The 10,942-nt window shown below is 42.2% G+C and overlaps 1 pseudogene; it reads left to right on the forward strand.

Moving 5' to 3' along the window:
* The first annotated feature begins 658 nt into the window (after nt 1–658).
* On the forward strand, nt 659–8,373 carry LOC148513990 (uncharacterized; annotated as a pseudogene).
* The last annotated feature ends 2,569 nt before the right edge of the window (nt 8,374–10,942 follow it).

The raw sequence follows: 10,942 nt of genomic DNA on the forward strand, positions 1-10,942 counted from the left end.
CATTAGTAGAAACAGTTTCTACTTTAGTCAAACAAACATGAAAGGTCATAACAAGAGCTAAGTATTCTTCTTACTCCCCTTTCCAACAAAGATACACATGAAAAATGAATCAAGTACAGTACTACTACACATTCCGCATTGCATTCCATATAAGGGTAGGTCCAACGCGTGCTTATTTAATCAGTCAGACTCAAATCTTTCCAGATATTATTTTACAGTATAGTTTGTATGTTATGAGAAAAAAGAAATTCTGCGCTAGAGGGTATAGTTGTAATCAACACTTTTTTTATTTTTAGAAACACACGTTAATTTGTATATACATATTAAAAAATAGAAAATAAAAATGTATATAAAGGATAGATGACTAGTGCAAGTTAACCGTATAATAGCAATTGCAATTATTGAAACAAGTCAAACACTGTGTATATGAATAACAGTATTAAGTTGTCACAACAAGTAGCTGTGTAGATTCTGAATGTATCAAAAATGTATCTGATTGAAACACTTAAAAAAGTCCCCAAAAAATTAAAAAAAAGTTTAAAGAACAGTGTATATATTTATCAGTCTCGCTTATGACTCGTATTTCTTCTCGAATGTGTGTAAAATGTACACAGGTCAATTTCAGAACACCACAATATTACCTCCGGTGTATGGACTGATGAGTGCACGTCCCTCAAATCACAGGAACCGAGAGTCCGGACAGCATGTTCATGGTCTCAATCGGGTAAGAGGGGCGTACCCCTAGTAGGTCACTAGTACCTGTCTCTGTGTCTGGCTTGGTAGAGAAATGTGCAGGACCTCTATTGATGGTGGTGAATTTTGCTCGCAAAGCCGCTCCTGGGTCACGCTTCTCACTCCAATATGCACAGCTTGCCGTCAGCCACAATATTCGACTGAGAGATAGGGAGGTTACGGTATTCAAGTAGTAATGTCAGGAACAATAACGCGCTTCGGTCACTCCTGTGACCTTTTTCAAGTTAAGTGTTCCTGTCTCAGTCAGATACTTTAAATAGCATGATCTTCCGCGTTATTGGTGCTTGTTAATTAGCACTTAGTATTCACCTGGAATGTTCCAGATATTTAACCCAGAAGATTTCAGCTAATTTTGTTATTTAAAACACCTATATGCTAACGTATACTCATTTACCAAAGAGTATGCAATTCTATATGCCTGCAATGGATGAATGGTACTCATTGCTAAAACGTACATATATAAAAAAAATACATATAATAAAAATAAACAGCTACAAACCTTTGTTAAAAAACAATCAGTCAATGTATTAATTGACTGGTTGGCTAATCCACAGATTCCAGAGTTCAGACTGGTAATGAACATCTTTACCTACAAGTAATTATGTGTTGTATCTACATAGACGCTTAACTGCACACCGACAGTGCAAGCTAATGATCACGTTCTATGTGCACAAACATTTTTTTGTGCATGTACAAGGACATACTATTGTGTGCAGATAATAAAGGCTAATAGCATTCCTTTAAAAAGACCCTACAACATTACCTAAGCAGCTATTCATAATACAGAGATCACAGAATATAGGGAAATGATAATGCAATGCCTATCGAAGTTGATGGCCTAACACTAAAAAGTAATAATAATAGTGATAATGATAATATTAATAATAATGATAATACATAAAATGAAAAAAGGAAAGTAAATATGAAAATTAAAATATGGATACAAATACAAGTATGGATACAAGATCAATAGAGACAGAAATGTTATGTTATGCAACAGATGCAACATAATCAATCTGGATAAATGTATTGGAAATTATATCCTGGAGTAGGGTTGTCTTATCAGCTGTTTCAACACACAAAATACTTGGTTCAGTTGCCTATAGTCACAGTTAGAAAATCCTGCAATTCATTTCTTGGAGTGAGTTCCGATATTGAGTCATTAGTTCTATTTGTGGATCTAGGATGGCGACAGCAGTATTCTGCACCTAGCATGTCACTGCTTCAGAAACTCAGCAGTTCATGCAGAATGAGTGTTACCAGTGGTCACATTAAGGGGCATATTTATTAAACAAATCCCCTGAAAATGGTTGTAAAATGTAAGCATCCCCATTTCTAATTGCAATAGCAATAGGTTCCTATGGGGGCTGCTATATTGTGAGGTTTACCAAGCTTGGCCCTGGTAGCTAATGCCATCTTTAGATGGTGTTAGTTATTGTAGCCTTATGGGCTACATATCTCAGAATTTAAAGGAAGAGGGATCCCCCAGATCCCTTTATGGTAATGGCCACTCGCGCTTGCATCATCTGATGACCGTGCATGTGTGGTAGGCCATCCGGGGTCCCGCAGCACAAAGTAAAGTGATCGTATTAGCAATCACTTTACTTTACAATTCACAGGGACGGGCTTCATGTCCCTAGCTACGTGTGATTATTAATGCATCCGTGTGGTACAAAATTTCTTATTGCCATGAATAGCGGCGATAAGAAATTCTAATTATCAGGTATGAAACCCAATAATGAATAAAAGGGTCCCTAATTACTTTTCTTTGGTTCTGAGAGAATATCATTTATCATGAGAAATACAGTAAACAGACAGAAATAGTAATGATAACAATTAATGCAAAGGGCCATAACTAGCTATGGGCAACCGGTGCGCTTTGTAGGCGGCACAGCTGACCATCCACAGTCCCTGTATCAGGCTAGTAGCGTGTCTGTAACGGCACCCTGCAGCCAGAATTGCAGATACAGTGCCGTCCAATGTCCTATGGACGCTCCAGACGGCAGACTGCAGCCATAACAGCCCCCAGGAGCATCCTGAAGATGTTCAGGGCTGCGCTGTTGTTCTAGTTGCTTGTGGCCCCACCCCCAATGGCATGACATCATGACATGATGTGCTGAGGGGAGGCGTGGCCGGCACCAGGCGCCATAAATCTAAGATATGGCACTGTCTATGCACTTAGCTTAATTTTTCAGCAATGGAAGTCAAGCAGATTACAGTCCGGTTGCCAGGGCTGCGACTATTTCAGTACATAAAGATAGATTACTTTTTCCAAAGTTCCTTTGTGGTCGTCGGAGGAGCTATCCTGCTTGCTGGCGTTCTTCACATACAGGGAATAGAGAGTTAAAGTGATCATCTGTTTCCAAGGTGTTGTCAGGTTGTGAGATTCCTAGATTGCTCATTATTTCATACCTGATTCCATTTGGGTCACATGTTCTGAACTTCCTATGGATCACAGACCTCTAGTATAAAGCCTGTCACTAACTGTGTCTCAGTGTCTGTGCAACATTACTTTCAGGTCTTTTTTGGACTCCTGCCAGATCCCTGCTGTGCCTGTGGGTTGCTGTGGACTTTGCTATATCTCCATTCATGTTCCAGCTAAACTTTTAATGCCAGTTACCAGCCGCACTACAGAGCACAGCATGGCCATTGCCTAAGTATTGCTTTCTGCTCCACTGCTTTGGTTTCACCTTTTGCTGCACTATTTACTTTACCTGTTGCCTCTCACTCCAGTGGACATCGAATCCATCTTAGTTACAGTTGTCAACTGCACCATTACAGTTATCATCACTGCATTGCGGGGCTCAACCCTGTTCCGGATTCTAGTCACACCTCAGGGCTCAACCCTGTTCCGGAACCACACCACTTCACAGGGCTCAACCCTGCTTCAACCTCCATTGCATCATGGGGCTCAACCCCACTCCAGATTCTAGTTACACCGCAGGGCTCAACCATGTTCCGGAACCTCACCGTATCACAGGGCTCAACCCTGCTCCGACCTCACTGCATCACAGAGCTCAACCCTGCTCCAACCTCACCGCATCACAGGGCTCAACCCTGCTCTGACCTCATCGCATCACAAGGCTCAACCCTGTTCCGACCTCACCGCATCACAGGGCTCAACCCTGCTCCGACCTCACCGCATCACAGGGCTCAACCCTGCTCCGACCTCATCGCATCACAAGGCTCAACCCGGCTTCAATCTCCCAGTATCACAGGGCTCAACCCAGCTCCATCTTTCACCGCATCACAGGGCTCACACTGCTTCAGATCACCATCACTACACCCTGGTGAAGCTCCTTTATACCATCCTGAGGTGTTAACCTCATACTGGACTCGGGGTTCCCTACCATACTAGCACTTCTGTGTTAAAGACTATATATGGGGTTTTTTCTCCTTTACTCATTATTGCTTATGTGAACCTCTGTGTTGTTGAGACTTTATGTGAGACGTTGCTATTATATTTTCTCCTGTGAATAAATTCTACTTACTTTTATTCCGTGCTACCAAGATTTCATGAAGAGGTCATTCCTAAAGCCACCCCAGTTCATTGTGCCTAGTAGGCCTGCCTCCTCCCAGGAGTCTCAAGTGTCGGCAGCCGTGACACCGGTAAGCCCCATTGTGATCAGACACCCGTGTCATTAGTCATTTGTAGCTGGACACTGTGACCTCTCCTTGGTTCCAGTTGAGGCTAATGTGAATCTAAATTTGCTAACTTTTATATGCACAGTGGGCGATGGCTCCCTTATTATTAATGCAAAATATGGTTACAAAGTATAATACTCTCAAGTTTTCTTACTGTAGCTGTGTAAACACAAACACCAAGGCCATAAACAGTTTGTTTATGCATAATCAACTTGCTTATGCACAATAACAACTTCCTGCACATGTCAACGCATGATCAAGAAATGCTCAGCAATTACTTATTATAATAGGGAATGATTCAGAGATGGTTGGTCATGCAGCCTCGCTTGCTGTCACTCTTGTAATAGCAGTTGCAGAAATATGCTAATCTCAGCTTTTCCATTGTGCTGGGTGGTGCGATGTAGTGTGCAACATTGGTCGCACTATCGACATTTGCAGCAGCCTAGGGTCTACACTGGCTACTCAAATCCAACTAATCATGGCCTCTGAAGCTTTTGATTTGCAATTGGGAACGCAGCAGCATTCCCAGACATGCCCGTGACTCTCTCAAAAACACCAGTGACACGGCCCCTTTAGGTTACTTCCCAGTCTCCACCCTGATAGGTACAGGGATTGCAACACTGTTTTTACCAGTGACATTTGAAAATTCCTCTATTAACCTTATCCATGACAGTGAGTCCAACTCCAGTTTGCTGAAAATATGTAAAATCATTCTGCACATGCCCAGAAACCAGGTAGCATGCACAAAAATCAGGATGGAACAGTTATCACAAGTAGTTCTGATATGCTCAGTATGGCAATCAAGAGTTTGGTTTTTCCTTATCAGTCAATTAAGCAAGGATTCCCAGTTACTTAGAGGTATATTTACTAAAGTGCGGATTTTTAGAAGTGGAGATGTTGCCCATAGCGACCAATCAGATTCTAGCTATTATCTTCTAGAAGGTGCTAGATAAATGTTAAGTAGAATCTGATTGGTTGCTATGGGAAACATCTCCACTTTTAAAAACCTGCACTTTAGTAAATATACCCCTTACAGCAGTGGTTCCCAAACTGGGTGCCTCGGGGTACTTGCAAGGGAGCCTTGGGTAGTGGACCAAAACCATATCAAAATATTTATGGTCACTGTGATAGGAAGAAAACAGAGTTGGTGGCCACCAATCATAAGATATGTGGACAACCAGAGCACAACCCTGTCCACCACCACATAGCTGAGCCTAAAGCCAGCCATACACGGTGCGATTTTCAGTTGGTAAGATGTGTAGTACGATTGCCCTTGAAATTGTTCCCTTGAAATTCCCTCTACGATGTTTTCAAATGGTGTACGATTGGACATACGATCATACGATCTGATGCTTTGTTTCTGATTTCAAATAGTTAACAATGCATCATTTATTGCTAAACACCTCATGATAAATCTTCTGGAATTTGAATAGCGGAGGGCTTAGCTAGGGGGTATAAAAGGCAGCATACATTTTAGATCTGTGCACACTCTGCTCAGTGACTAGTGAGGTTTGGTTTTATACCCTGCTGGACGCTGTACTTTGCTAGTGTGTTTTGCTTTGTTTTAAGGCTTGCTTTTACAAAGTGTGTGTATTCTTTCTGATGGATTCCCACCGCCATAAGCTTCTGCTAGCCTATGGCTATCTGAGGCTGAAAGGTGTATGAACTGAGGAGAGGAGGAAGATGCGGTCCTGCTGGACCAAGGAGTGGCTGACGAGGAGGGAGAGTCACTCCCATATGCCCCTGTTCATGGAGATTAGGGAGAACAACCTGGACGATTATCACAACTACCTGCGGATGGATGACGCCACATTCCAGGAGTTGCTGCATCTGGTGACCCCCTATATCCAGAGGCAGGACACCAGCATGAGGATGGCTATTCCGGCTGAGGAGAGTTTGGTGGCTACCCTGAGGTACCTGGCTACAGGACGGTCTTTTGAAGACCTGAAGTTCGGGACCCTCATTTCCGTCCATGCGTTGGGGCACATCATCCCGAAGACCTGTGAGGCCATTGTGAAAGTCCTGAAGTACCAGTACTTTAAGGTGATTAAAATCACAACAATGTACTTTTGTGTAAAAGTTTTTTTTTATTGTAATTTGGAAACACACATGTAACAACCAACATGGCTGTATTTAACGGTGTGTAACCATTACTGTTTATTAGGGGTACAACAAAACCAACATGGTCTTTATAGTAGCCAAACTAGTATATTATGCTTTAAATACTGGCTGATACATTGGCTAGGAAATATTCCTTCATGTAATTGTTTCCTTTTACAGGAACACACATATAAATGTCACAGAAAATATCATGGGTATCAACCAGTTTTTGGATGCCCAATAGATATCCAGCTGCAGGGTATAGGGTGTGTCAGATGTCGAGTTGAAGAGGACAAGAAGCGCAAGGCGAAAGTGCAGATTGAGGCCCCCGATAAACCTCAATCTGCCTTTGCGCCATGCGTTTGCTCACCCTCTCCAAACGGCATCGTCCACACCACATACCCTGCAGCAGGTATTGGGCCACCAAAAAATAAAATAATGTTGAATTTTGCACTCTGAAAAATTTTCACATTGGGGTGCCTCCTCAGCCTCGGACAACATGGCACGATAAAGCACCTCTGAAGAGGAGGATGTTGAGGGGTAGGATGCCTCAGGCTTACTGTAGGTGAGAGGGGTGTGGGTTGGGATGGGGTTTGGCCCATTCTTCCAGTGTCCTGGTAGTTTGGTGGTGGCAATTAAGGCGATGCCATATACCCATGGCCCGCATTCGTTGCGGAGGTGAGTACCGGCTCCTTGATAACCCTGGAAAAATTTTCAAGTTTCTTCCTTTTCCCCTGAATGATGATGTCATAGATCAGCCTTTCAGCATGAAGTTGCTGATCCTCATCCATGACGCAGAGATTGCTGGCCACATGTGACCCAAGGCTATCAAATCGATCTGGTTGTTTGGCTAGGGCCTGCTTTACCTGCAGCAATAGGGGATCAGGGCCTGGCAGTGGCAGGTTACGGCGTGCCATTCTTCACATACGGCATGGTGGCTCCGCCACTTCTGCCACACCTTCAGCAGGCTGGGTTAACTGTGGGCTTGCACTTGGGTCAAACTCTGACATAGCGGACTGTAGGAGGAGAGATAGGAAAATGTTATTTTAATGTGTTTCATAAAATGTATTTGTATTTTTTGTTTGTTTTTTAGTTTCCAACATCGATGGAGGACTGGAAGACCATTGGCAAACAATTTGAAAGTTGATGGAATTTCCCAAATTGCGGAGGAGCCACTGGTGGGAAACATATACGCATTACCCCGCCTCCCCACAGTGGCTCCTTTTATTTCAATTATAAGGGATTTAAGATTATCATGCTGATGGCGGTGGTAAATGCCAACTACCAATTTATTTACGTTGATGTGGGGAAAAATGGCTGTGCTTCCGATGGTGGTACCTTCAAGCAAACGGAATTTTATAACCAACTCACCACCAACCGTCTAAAATTGCCTACAACAGCGGATACGAAGCACGACCTGAACTATGTGTTTATGGCAGACGAGGCATTTGCTCTACATGAGCATTTAATTAAGCCGTATAGACAAAGCAGACTAACCAAAGTGAAATGCATTTTCAACTATCGTCTATCCAGGGCCTGGCACATAGTTGAAAATGCTTTTGGAATAATGTGTAGTCGGTTCCGGATATTCCATATGGCTATAAACCTTCGTGTGGACAAATTGATTCCGTGGTCATGGCCTGTTGTGTTCAACACAATTTTTTGCGGACAAAAAACTCTAAACAACTTGAACCAACAGGTATGAACTTGGACGACCAGGAACAACCACACGAGGTTGCCCAAATGCCCTCTGTCGCAACACCCATAGTGAGGGAGACACTACCAAGTGCAAGGGCAAAACAGGTCAGAGAGCAATACCTGGGCTTCTTTAATGGAGTGGGGGCAGTACCATGGCAGGAGGACAGCATACGATAAAAGACAATATTAAATAAACTTTCCAGATCCAGAGAGGATGGTGGTTCACTCCCTGGGTTCTCAGAAGACTCCTCCTCGGGGACTTCTGGATTCACGCTGGGGCTCCACTTCATGGATGAACTCCAGAAGTTTATAGTACCATAACGTACTAGTATAGATATAATCTGCCCCCGCTCCAGATGCCCGGGAGTCACATTCCTTCTTCCTCTACCTCACATAAACGGTCTGCAAGTTCTGGATCCTCAGTTTGACCCATTTGGGGGTTGCCTCGTCATGATACCTGAGGCTGAAGGTCACCATCTCGTCAATAGCAGCAGCCATTTTCTGCTTATTACTATAATCCTTTGACCTAATTTTCCATAGGCACTCATGGGCCCTGTACAACTCCAGGAAGCCCGTGATGAACTGTCGTTCTCTAATGCTTGTCATTTCTGGTGAAATAAAAAACATAAACTGCATAATGATATAGCATTTCACATTCAACACTGTAAAAAAATCTGCTTTAACACAGTTTGTTTGATGGTTTCAGTTCTAAAGTTTATAAAGTTGAATAGTTTAAATAATAAATATAAAATTCCAAAAAATATAATGCTTCTTAATATCTAAACAGGGATGTGCCAGGGTACAATAAAACATTGAAGGCACAGTGGCAAAAACAAGGGTGTGCCAGGGTACAATAAAACATCGGAGGTACAGTGGCAAAAAAAGGGTGTGCCAGGGTACAATAAAACATTGGTGGCACAGTGGCAAAAACAAGTGGGTGCCAGGGTTAAATATCACATTGGTGGCACAGTGGTCTAAACTATAGTGTGCCAGGGGAATAAACACTGGTGGCACAGTGGTTACAGGGTAGGCTGTATAGTACATATTCTCACTTTCCAAGTCTCACAATGCGCACGATGCTGCTGTTCTCCGTTCTGTCGTCTCTCAATCTCAAAATGGAGAAGGGGAGTGGCCAGGGATTTTGCAAGACCTCGTACATCGTATCGTAAATACACAAAAACTACTACGATGTGTGTCACATCGTACACAACAGGCTGTAATCTTACAGTTTTCCCATAAGATGTACGATGCAGATCTATGACGGCGGGGACGAGCATCGTCATCGTAAATGGGCAAAAACTACACACAATCTAAATCGTCCACATCGTGTAAAAAATCGCACCGTCTATGGGCCGCTTAAGAATAACAGGTAAACATAATGGACATAGGCCCATATTGAATTAGGGAGTGAAAAGTCCGTGCTGGACTTTTCGCTCCACATCGGAGCTTTTCCTGGGAAAAAGTATCGGGCGCGTGCCCGCTTTAACCCCGTATTCAATTAGGAAGCAGCGAAAACGGGATACTGCGGACAGGTAAGTATCGCTAAAAATTCAGGAATTTTCGGGTTTTGTTCCTAGGACCCCCCTATAGATGTCCAGACACGGGGGTTCACTCTGGGTACCCCCGTTTAGCCCTGCAGAATGTGTTCTGCATTTTAAATAGCTGCGGCAGGTGTTTTTTCCCGATATTAGTGATGCAGAAAAGCACTTAGGGTTTTTTTTTCCATTTTTTTTTAAGTGGTCCCATCAAATTTGGGGTACATGAAAATGGGTACTAGCATATTTTTAATTCCCTAAAGAACTTTTTTAAAAATTCTTCAAAAATGCACCTGCCGCTAATAGCCTATTCTAGAAAACACCTGACACATATTATTTGCAGAACATCCCCGAACCTATTTCCCTATTTTTAAACACTGTTTTCCCTTCTTTCTTTTTTTTTCACCCCAAATTTTTAAAAAAAAATTTTGGGGTGTGCCTATTTTTTTTAAAACTTTTTTTGACACAGTTTATTTTTAAATGTCATTCCCAGGGGTGCAGGCTATTTTTTTTAAGCCTGCACCCCTAAACCCAAATTCTGCACTTTTTTCGCCATGTAAAAAACATGGTGAAAACTTATCCCGCTTTTTTACAAAGACTTTTAGAAACTGCAAAAAGTCTTTGAAATTGAATACGGGGATAATTGAAATAGGCGAAAATGACATCATCTTTTCGCAGCCTAATTGAATACCCCCCTTAATTTAATAATTTTTGCTAAATTTCTCAATAAGTAACTTTGGCCTAGGGGTGCTGTGGAAAAAATGCTGATACTCTAGGGTGCCGTGATTCAAAATAGTTTGGGAACCACTGCCATAGACTGTTTTCCAAAGACTGCTTCCAGGGAACTCAAGAACTGCTGGATGCAGTATCTAACTGCATGGATAGTAAAATTACTAGGTTGCAGTATGATGTAGCATTTGCCTCAATCTGCTCATAGTTTGTCCCTTCTTTATTTAGCTTTGGCCACTTATTGTTCCCATGATATTGATAATGGGTTTGGAATTGCTCTTTAATGCATTGTTTTTTTTAAATGTTGGTATATTTTGCATTAATACACAGTATCAGTGTTCAGGTAGCGATTTGGAAATTATATGATATGTAGATACAGTTGTTCAGACAATTACACTTTTGCCTCTACATCATTTTGAAATATTTATGTACACCTTCTTATTGATTTGTAGCTTTGTAGATGTTGTTCAAAAATTCATGAA

The sequence above is a fragment of the Taudactylus pleione genome, unplaced genomic scaffold (genome assembly GCF_031769625.1).
Source record: "Taudactylus pleione unplaced genomic scaffold, aTauple2 ptg000265l, whole genome shotgun sequence".
NCBI classification, from domain to species: domain Eukaryota; kingdom Metazoa; phylum Chordata; class Amphibia; order Anura; family Myobatrachidae; genus Taudactylus; species Taudactylus pleione.